Source organism: Triticum aestivum, chromosome 4B, assembly GCF_018294505.1.
Source record: "Triticum aestivum cultivar Chinese Spring chromosome 4B, IWGSC CS RefSeq v2.1, whole genome shotgun sequence".
Lineage (NCBI taxonomy): Eukaryota > Viridiplantae > Streptophyta > Magnoliopsida > Poales > Poaceae > Triticum > Triticum aestivum.
In genome coordinates this window covers 632,872,987-632,884,107 of record NC_057804.1, presented here as the reverse complement: position 1 = coordinate 632,884,107, position 11,121 = coordinate 632,872,987, and the positions used below count along the sequence as shown (strand labels likewise).

Sequence of the window (11,121 nt, the reverse complement as noted above, 5' to 3'; positions counted from 1 at the left end):
ACAGAAAAATTTCTAACAATTCTAACATTTCTAACTATTCTAACAATTCTAACATTTCTAACTATTTCTGAAAAACAGAAAAATATCTAACTATTTGTATAACTAAAAAACAAAAAATGTATGTGTGTGTGTGTGTGCGCTCACCGGCGAGGCGAGGGACGACGGGGGGCGGCGACGGGGGCCGGGCGCGCGGCGACGGGGACAGCGATGGGCGCGGCGACGACGGGGATGACGACGACGGGGACAGGGACGGGGCGGCGACGACGGGGACGGGGACGGACGGGCCGAGACGGCGACGATGACGGGGACGTACAGGGCAGCGCCGACGACGGGGACGGGGACGACGCGGGACGGGCCGGGACGGGGCGACGGTGACGAAGGGGACGACGTGAACGGGGACGACGGGGCGGCGACGGGGGCGGCGACGAGGGATGGAGACGTTCGGGGGCGGCGGGCGACGGTGCAGAGGAGAAGAAGCCAGATGAGAAACTGAAATTTTCGTAAGTGTTGTTTATATAGGAGGGGACTTTAGTACCGGTTTGTGCCACCAACCGGTACTAAAGGCCAGTTTTGGCCAGCCCAAGCGGCGGGAGGCGACCCCCTTTAGTACCGGGTGGAGGCACAAACCGGTACTAAAGGCCCCCCCCTTTAGTACCGGTTTGTGCCACGACCCGGTACTAAAGGGGGTGCGCTGGCGCAGGTGCGGTGCGGCAAGTTTAGTCCCACCTCGCTAGCCGAGGGGCGACCGCACTGGTTTATAAACCCTCGTGCGGTCGCTCTCTCGAGCTCCTCTCCAAAGCAGGCCTACTGGCCTACGTGTTCTTTGCTGTCCTGTGGGCCCACTTGGCCTTTGCGGGCCTGCATCCTGGCCCAACAATAGGTTGGGTTTCTAGTCGTATGCAGGCCGCTCTGGCCTAGTAGGCGGGCTTTTTTATTTTTTTTGCTTTATTTATTTTTGTGTTGTTTTTTTGTGTATTTAGAGTTTCTTTGTGAATATTTTTGCTTTAGGTACAAAAAATTACAAGCTTTCTGTTAGTGCCCGTAGTTTTCAAATTTGAATAGTTTAAATTTTGAATTATTTGAAATTAGTGTGACTCACTAGTTTGTGAATAACTTAACTTTAAAAATCAGTAAAGGCATGAAAGAATTTGTTTGCACATAAAATTTCTTCGCGTTTCAAATGCCAAAACACATAACTACCCTAACTATTACAGAGATTCCCCTCTGGGTGTGAAAACACAGAAGAAAGTGATGATAGTGAAGCCGATCACATCCCAGATCTTTGGGTGTGAAACTTTTTCGTCGCGTGTGTCCCTTTGCGCCGTAACCATGGAAAATCTTCATCATTTAACGGGATGCTCGGGTCAATATTCACTGTGAATGGAGCAATTTCATCAAACTTTTCATAATCTTCTGACTTGTCTGTCTTGTCATCCACTCCCATGATGTTTCTCTTCCCAGAAAGAACTATGTGCCGCTTTGGCTCATCGTACGATGCATTCGCTTCCTTATCTTTTCTTTTTCTTGGCTTGGTAGACATGTCCTTCACATAGAAAACATGTGCCACATCATTGGCTAGGACGAATGGTTCGTCTGCATATGCAAGATTGTTGAGATCCGCTGTTGTCATTCCGTACTGAGGGTCTTCCGTTACCCCGCCTCGTGTCATATTGACCCATTTGCGCCGGAACAAAGGGACCTTTAAACACGTCGATAGTCAAGTTCCCATATGTCCTGTATATAACCATAATATGTTTCCTTTCCCGTCTTGGTTTCTGCATCAAAGCGGACACCACTGTTTTGGTTGGTGCTCTTATTATCTTGGGCGATTGTGTAAAATGTATTACCATTTATCTCGTACCCTTTGAAAGTCATTATATTCGAAGATGGTAACTGGGACAGCAAGTACAGGTCATCTTCAATAGAGGTGTCATGCATGGTACGTGTCTGCAACCAGCTGGCAAAACTCCTGGTTTGTTCACGTGTAATCCAGTCATCAGACCGCTCCGGGTGTTTGGAGCGTAGCAAATTCTTGTGTTCATCCATATACGGAGCCACCAAGGCGGAATTCTGTAGAACTGTGTAGTGTGCTTCAGTGAGAGAATGTCCGTCCATACATATTATTTGTTCCCCTCCTAGCGTTCCTTTTCCATCCAGTCTGCCCTTATGCCGCGATTCAGGAACACCAATCGGCTTAAGGTCAGGAATAAAGTCAATACAAAACTCAATGACCTCCTCATTTTGATGGCCTTGGAGATGCTTCCTTCTGGCCTAGCACGGTTATGAACATATTTCTTTAAGACTCCCATGAACCTCTTAAAGGGGAACATATTGTGTAAAAATACAGGACCCAAAATGTTAATCTCTTCGCATAGGTGAACTAGGACGTGCGTCATGATGTTGAAGAAGGATGGTGGGAATACCAACTCGAAACTGACAAGACATTGCACCAAATCATTCTATAACCTTGGTATGATTTCTGGATCGATTACCTTCTGAGAGATTGCATTGAGAAATGCACATAGCTTCACAATGGCTAATCGAACGTTTTTCGGTAGAAGCCCCCTCAATGCAACCGGAAGCAGTTGTGTCATAATCACGTGGCAGTCATGAGACTTTAGGTTCTGGAACTTTTTCTCTGCCATGTTTATTATTCCCTTTATATTCGATGAGAAGCCAGACGGTACCTTAATACTGAGCAGGCATTCAAAGAAGATTTCCTTCTCTTCTTTGGTAAGAGCGTAGCTTGCATGACCCTGATGTATGCCGTCTTCTCCGTGCATACGTTGCTGGTCCTCCCGTGCCTCAGGTGTATCTTTTGTCTTCCCATAAACGCCCAAGAAGCCAAGCAGGGTCACGCAAAGATTCTTCGTCATGTGCATCACGTCGATTGCGGAGCGGACCTCTAGGTCTTTCCAATATGGCAGGTCCCAAAATATAGATTTCTTCTTCCACATGGGTGCGCGTCCGTCAGCGTCCTTCGGAACAGGTTGTCCGCCAGGACCCTTTCCAAATATCACCTTCAAATCCTTGACCATATCATGTACATCAGCACCAGTACGGTGGCGAGGCTTCGTCCAGTGATCCACCTCACCTTTGAAATGCTTGCCTTTCTTTCTTGCGGGATGCCTGCTCGGAAGAAATCGACGATGTCCCAGGTACACATTCTTCTTACAACTATTCAAATATATACTGTCAGTATCATCCAAACAGTGCGTGCATCCACGGTATCCCTTGTTTGTCTATCCTGAAAGGTTACTGAGAGCAGGTCAATCATTGATGGTCACGAACAGCAGTGCCTTTAGGTCAAATTCTTCCCCCATGTGCTCATCCCACACACGTACACCTGTTTCATTCCACAGTTGTAAGAGTTCTTCAACTAATGGCCTTAGGTACACATCAATGTCGTTGCCGGGTTGCTTAGGGCCTTGGATGAGCACTGGCATCATAATGAACTTCCGCTTCATGCACAACCAAGAAGGAAGGTTATACAAACATAGAGTCACAGGCCAGGTGCTATGGTTACTGCTCTACTCCCCAAAAGGATTAATGCCATCTGCGCTTAGACCAAACCATACGCTCCTTGCGTCATGTGCAAACTCCTTCCCGTCTTTCTTTCGATTTTTCTCCACTGTGACCCGTCAGCGGGTACTCTCAACTTTCCGTCTTTCTTACGGTCTTCTCTATGCCATCGCATCACCTTGGCATGCTCTTTGTTTTGGAACAAACGTTTCAACCATGGTATTATAGGAGAATACCACATCACCTTGGCAGGAATCTTCTTCCTGGGGCGCTCGCCCTCGACATCACCAGGGTCATCGCGGCTGATCTTATAGCGCAATGCACCACATACCGGGCAAGCGTTCAAATCCTCGTACTCACCGCGGTATAGGATGCAATCATTAGGGCATGCATGTATCTTCTGCACCTCTAACCCTAGAGGGCAGACAGCCTTCTTTGCTTCGTACGTACTCTTGGGCAATTCGTTGTCCTTCGGAAGCATATCCTTTATCATTACCAGCAACTTTCCAAATCCCTTGTCAGATACACCATTCTCTGCCTTCCATTGCAGCAATTCCAGTGTGGTGCCCAGCTTTTTCTTGTCACCTACGCAATTCGGGTACAACAATTTTTTGTGATCCTCTAACATGCGCTGCAACTTCTTCTTCTCCAAATCACTTGCGCAGTTTCTCTTTGCATCGGCAATGGCCCGACCTAGATCATCAACGGGCTCATCTGATGCCTCTTCTTCAGCTTCTTCCCGCATTGCCGGCTCAGCTTCTTCCCGCATTACCGGCTCAGCTTCTTCCCCCATTGTTGTATCATCGTATTCAGGGAACCCATGGCTAGGATAGCTGTCGTCGTCCTCTTCTTCTTCATTGTCTTCCATCATAACCCCTCTTTCTCCGTGCTTGGTCCAAACATTATAGTGGGGCATGAAACCGGACTCAAACATGTGGATGTGAATGGTTCTTGACGTAGAGTAATTGCGACCATTCTTGCAGCCAGCACATGGACAAGGCATAAAACCATCCGCCCGCTTGTTTGCCTCAGCCGCAAGCAGAAAAGTATGCACGCCCTCAACGAACTGGGGAGAGCATCGTTCATCGTACATCCATTGCCGGCTCATCTTCATTACACAACACCGAATAGACCAAATTAATACAAGTTCATACATAACAAGGTTTTCAGAATCGCAATTCTGTTATACGATTCTACGACTTTACGATCCAAACTAACCCCTATGATTCTACAACTTTAGTTCTTAGAATCTACGTTTGTATGATCCTGATAGTGAAGATTCTATGATTTGCGATCCTACCATCGAAGCTCCGATCCAATTCAAAATCGTGATTTTGACAACCTTGATAAATAAAGTTCATACAACACTTAAATGCAACAAACAAATAACTCTCTAGCTAAAGCATTTAAATGCAACAACAAATGCGATCAAGATCGCAACTAAGGTAACAATTGATCCAACAGCATAATGATACCAAGCCTCACTATCGATGGCATATTTTCTAATCTTTCTAATCTTCAAGCGCAATTTCTCCATCTTGATCTTGTGATCATCGACGACATCGGCAACATGCAACTCCAATTCCATCTTCTCCCTCTCAATTATTTTCAATTTTTCTTTCAAGTACTCGTTTTCTCTTTCAACTAAATTTAACCTCTCGACAATAGGGTCAGTTGGAATTTCCGGTTCACATACCTCCTAGATAAAAATATCTATGTCAACTTGATGGGCATAATTTGTCATAAACACGAAATGCAACAAATAGTTTTAAAAGAGAATATACCACATCCGAATCATGACAAGGACGAGGGCCGACGAGGACGGATATCAAAACCATGGCACTATGTATAACAAACAACGTACGGGTAAGATAATTATACGAGTAACTATATATCCAAATCACACAAACATCAATTTTTTATATAAAATTTCATGAACAAGAGGCTCACCACAAGGTGATGCCGGCGACGGGACGGTGTAGGCGATCGACGGTGGTTACGACGGATATTTAGAAGGCACTAAGTAAAAAACACCTACATATGCAAACTAAGTGTTATTTTGACCTTAAATTGCATATAAATCAAATACTACCACATATAATTCCTCCCAAATTACTAAAACCCACAATTAATCACTATATAAACCAATGCAAGAGCTAATCTAGCAATGAGAGATGAAAGGATAAAGTTGCTAACCTTGGTGATCATTTGAATGGATGGGGGCCTGCAAATCTTGACAAATTTTGGGCAAATTTTGTGATGAACTCGACAGGAAGAAGGGAAGAACAGAGGAGAGGGAGAGGGGAAAGGGGGAAGAACAGAGTGCGGGTGGACGAAGGGTTTATATAGGACGACCTTTAGTACCGGTTCGTGCCACGAACCGGTACTAAAGGTGCTGGAAGGGCCACACTCTGACAACATCCTGCCACCACTTTCTTTAGTACCGGTTCGTGGCACGAACCGATGCTAAAGATTCGCCACGAACCGGTACTAAAGAGCTCCTCCCGCCTAGCCGTTGGAACCGGCACTAATGGACACATTAGTGCCGGTTCTGTTACAAACCGGGACTAATGTGTCTCACATTTGGTCCTTTTTCTACTAGTGATTGTTGTTGTTGTTATCATACTCTGCCTGGTGGCTTTATTTATAAAGTGGGGCATAGCCCTTTCCTCCAAAAAAAGCAATGCTACAGTTATGGATTGATGGTTACAAAATGATGTGGTTATCACCGAGGCCCACTAAGAAATTCAGCGGAGATTATTGAGTGGTTAGTTGGGGATCTCACCCGTAAGTTAAATCCCGTAAGATGATGCTCATAGGTCAAGCATTCTTTTAGTATGGACAAGCCTGCCGTGCTAGCACTTATCCTGCCGTTTTGTATCTACAAGTTTAGTTTGAGTTTTGCATGTAGTTTAGGTAATCGGTTAGTGTAGGAGGCTTGTTTCGGAGGGGTGCAAGGTGAGATGTCGAAGATGGATGTGCGGTTTGACATGGTTTGTGGAGCTGATACACGAAGCTATGCTGAGAAAACTATAGTATAGGCCATGACAAATTTATTGATCACACCATAGTAAATTAGTTTTCATATGATATCAGATTTATTGCCATGACAAATTTTTGCTTTCTTAAACATACAATATTTTTTGTAACATAGAATTTTCCATGTAAGCACTACAAGACTTTTTACAAATTTCCTATGATTCTTAGAGAAACCATTTTTTTTTCTTAGTTTGCCTTGTGAAACCGAAAATCTGCTTCTGAGCTCGGGCTCAGATGATCCCACAATCCACACCGATGGTTTGCATCAAGATTTGTGCGTCTTTCTGTATTTTTCGGTCGTATATCTCGTTCTGTGGCGCGGTGGACTGGAGCATTTATTGTTACGCAGGGTTTCAACACCGTCGCGGGACAGATAGAGGATGGATGGCTCGTCATCTTATCCGAGCTAACGTCGTCGCGGGACAGGTCTATGAAGGATGGCTCGGCACCTTTTCCTGAGCCACATGGCGCTTTTATTCCGCAGTGACTAACTGGGTTTGAAATTTGAATCGTCAAGTTGCGTGGGGCAACAACCACGCGGTCGATGCACACATGCTGTCCAAGTGTTGGTACGTCAGTCGCGAATACACCCAAGGCAGTAAAGCTTGAGCAAGGGAAAAAACAAACGCCTCAATTTGAAACCACGTTGTTGTTTTCCAGACAACACCAACTGGTCATTCAGTTCTACCCTCCCCTTCATCGCTCGTTGGTTGTATACGTTTTCAGTGACGACAAGGAATAGCAAGTTCAGATCATCCCTTCACAATTCAGAGAACCATAACAATAAACCACAACATCAGCAAGAAATAATGCTTTCGAATTTGTTCACTCAAAGCTAATCAGTATCCGTGCTCACGGATACAAAAGATCAATTCAATGGGTGCAACCACTGTAACTTTAATTTTAGCATTCAAATTGTTCAGACATCCATAAAAATTATACATGGCCAAGGATAGACATGCTGTGAAATTTTCTTCAGTTATCAAATTGTGCAGACAACCATAAACATTTCAAGAACACAAACGGTTACGATTTCTTATCATATCATACAGCCAGGAGTAAAATTCAGTTTAGCTAACAAATTGTTCAGAAAAGCATATAACCTTACATGTGCTCAACGACACAACTCTGCGTCGTTTCAAATAAGGACAGCACAACTCTGCTGTTCCTTCTACCGGTAGGCGGCCAAATTTCTCAAACATATTCCTAGTATATATTTTGCTGGCATGGCGCTCTATCGCAAGGTTAGTCCGCCGCACGACGCCGCCCTGCCAAAACAAAAACATTCACAGAGACGAAATCAGTTCATAAGCACAAACTGTTAAAAATCAGGAATCTTAGTTTTTGAATGGCAGCAATGTATTTACAATCATTGTCCTCTTTTCCTCATAGCTTTCATCGCGCTTCCGGTCAAATTGAAGTCTCATGTATTGTCAGACGAAAACATGCATTGGGCTTGCAGGGGGCATGTCCGTCTTCAGCATGTGGTTTGCACTCTCACTCCTCTGTGTACTCATCATTTTCGCACAAAACACACCTCTGAAATATGGTTTCGCCCATTTATGTTTTGTCTCATATATTTGGGTCATATAGTTATGCCCCCTCAAATTGTATTTATCAAGCAGCACATCCCAGGCTGATTCAAATTCTTCCTCAGTTAGCATGTGGTTAACAACTTTGTGAAATTCAGCTTGAAAATCACATTTTTTTGTGTAAAGCCACCCCAGTGTTTCTTTCGCCTTTTTCAGAACATGCCACTTGCACAAACGGTGGACAGTGTTCGGATAAATTTTCTTGATTGCAACCTCCATAGCCCTGCATTGGTCTGACAAAAAATCATGTTTAATCAGAAACACAAATGATGACCTTTTTGCTTTCAGCTTTTTACTTTCGTAAATGATGTGACTGTCCTGTGCATTCGGAGGGGAACTCTTACAAACAAGGAACTGAAAGCACTTTTATGTGTTCAATCATTCACCTGTTAGTATTGTTTTAGGTGCAGGTCCGCCCATCATGCGAATGAATTCTGAAAACACCCATTCAAAGCTCTCTTCTTGCTCGTCATGCATCAGCACGCCAGCCAGGATGATACTCTGGTAGTGATTGTTAACTCCGACAAATAAACATAATGGCATGTCGTACAAATTTGTCCTGTATGTGGTGTCGAATGTGACCACGTCGCCAAAGAACCTGTACTGCATCCGTCTGCTCCCATTAGCCCACATGAGATTCTTCACCTTGCTGTCTTTCTCGGCGAGCACCACATAGGAGAAACCAGGGTCACTCGACCAGATGTCGGCAAACACCTGCAGTGTCTTCCGTAATTCATCTTCAGCCTGTTCACGACTAATCTTCCCACAAATGTTCCTGAGTGTCCTTTTCGTAAAGGGCACCTTCTCAACTGAACCAAAGAAGATTCCAATTATGTTGTATACCTTGCCAAGGTTGATGTTGTTCTCCCTCAACTATCTTATCAAATCCTTGGTATACACGTCTATGTGTTTATGAGACGGCCAATGCACTTTCTCTCCCATTGTAAGCGACATCGAATGATTGTGGCTCGCCCGGTGCTCTGTTATGTACCAACTGTTGTCTGATGCACATAGCAGCCTGGTCAGAGCTGGGCACTTGCACCTGCAGGACCTGCTGTTTTCAGCGTCTGGTTTCCCCTGCATATCATACATCAATGGAAGTCAACAAAAAAAACCAGCAATTTGATCTGTACAACCAAATTCAGTACATGGGTCATTTCTTTTTATCTGAATCGAAATGCTCACTCACCGAACACCCACAAACTATCTCCTGCATGCTTTTTGTCCTCTCGGCATTGAGCCTGCTTTTCCCATATCTTATGCCAAACCCGATTTCCCACAAATACAAGTTATAGAAATCGTACGCCTCCCCTAGCGAGTCAAAACTAAGACCTAGCTCAGGTCGGACCACACTCTTGTCTGGTTGCTCATCATATTTACGTATTGACAACTCGAGGGCGCTCATCCTTGATGGACAGGGCACACGGTCTGGTGGCGCACTCCCCAAACGAAGCCTGTGGTGAGTTGCAAAATGCACAATTTAAATGTTCATTATATAGAAAACTAACCCAAATCTGATTACTACAAATTCTGGATTTTATTATATCACTGCTTTTTGACAGAATTCCTTCAAGAACATTTGTTCCAACCGCATTTATCCCCATACGGTCTTGCAAATAGAGGAATAGCATCTTCAATGGGCCATCATACTTTTCTGTTTTTGCAGAACCGCACAGACTAAATTCTGTACACACAGGAAAAACTATAAAAAACCATTTGAGAGTTGATAATCGTACCAGCAATTTTTCCAGTTCTAAGTTTTCTTGTTAGAGGTTTGGTGTAACCAGTACTTTCCCCCAAATGGAGAAACAAGCTTTTGTTCATGTGAACATTGAACCACAGATCAAACGTAGGTACTCTTGTAACAGCAAAAACAGAAACTAGAGATGGTTGTTCTCTGAGCTTCACCTCTTAGTCCAGCCGGGGCCTGTGGATTGACTCTGCCTGATGATTGGGCAGACCTCGTCGGAGATTCATCACGTCTACGGGGGGCACCTACTTCAGCGTCAGTTAGCACACCTCCGCACACCATCTCAGCTACCCCAGAATCAACGTCTGCCTGACCAATCTCCGGACTCGCAGCCCCCTTATCCAGAAGGTACATGAGCAAGACTGGATCCGGATGGTCAACATTATCTGCATACTCCTCCCGCACTGGGAACCTGCATAGAAAACGGCGAATCAGCCGCATGAAGATTTGCTCTCCAACGCAGATCAAGCTTATCGAATCTTTTCTAACAGGAGAAATTCGGCACAGATCTGGACTAGAACGAACCTGTCGACCACATCCAGTAGGAATTCCATTCCCTCAGTGTCCATCCGCAGCTAGGCCAACGGTGAAGCAAAAGCGACAGAACCCGCGCGGCACCACGCTAAAGCGGCCCCGGTGACCTCTCCTGCGTATTTGTCTTTGACGGCGGCGAGAGGCCTCTAGAATGAGCCGGAAGCAGCTCAGACAGCGAACCCTGTCCTGGATTCCTTATCTGTTCCAGGCCCAGACAAAAAAGCTGACGTCTTGTCCCACGGCCCACTCTGAAATGCACGGTCCTGGTCCACGGCCCATTCCGCTTAACCGCGACGCCAGTCTGGCAGCGACGGGCCAGCCCCACTTACGGGCTACTGTTTCATACCGTATTGGGTGTTTTCCTCCTTTTACCAACGCTCGCACAGGAGACGCCAGCTGGCTTTGTTCGAATCCCAAGTCTGGAACGGACGACGTAGATTATGGGTGCAGCTGAGCCCGAGCTCCAAATCGACGCACTCTTGTGAAACCCCCTATTGTTTTATAATTTTTGCCATGATCTAGTTTTTTCTACTACAGTTGCAATCAGACCATTCTATGGTTGTTTATAAATATTAGTGCATACAAAAAAATAGATACCATGACACATTTATTGAGTATACCATGGTAAATTATAAATTATAAAGTATATCCTAGCAATTTTATAAAGTATATCATGGAAATTGT

At 44.9% G+C, this 11,121-nt stretch overlaps 1 long non-coding RNA gene across 3 annotated transcripts; it reads right to left on the bottom strand.

The window, feature by feature from the left end:
• Nucleotides 1–7,516: 7,516 nt before the first annotated feature.
• On the bottom strand, nt 7,517–10,626 carry LOC123093723 (uncharacterized). 3 transcript variants are annotated; one of them, XR_006445520.1, is made up of 6 exons: nt 10,429–10,626; nt 10,062–10,315; nt 9,343–9,607; nt 8,540–9,230; nt 7,929–8,386; nt 7,517–7,829 (listed from the first exon to the last, which is right to left on the bottom strand). It is a non-coding gene; the product is annotated as an uncharacterized lncRNA (long non-coding RNA). The 3 variants fall into 3 exon arrangements; XR_006445519.1 differs by having other exon boundaries at nt 9,343–10,315; XR_006445518.1 differs by lacking the exon at nt 9,343–9,607.
• Between the last annotated feature and the right edge of the window lie 495 nt (nt 10,627–11,121).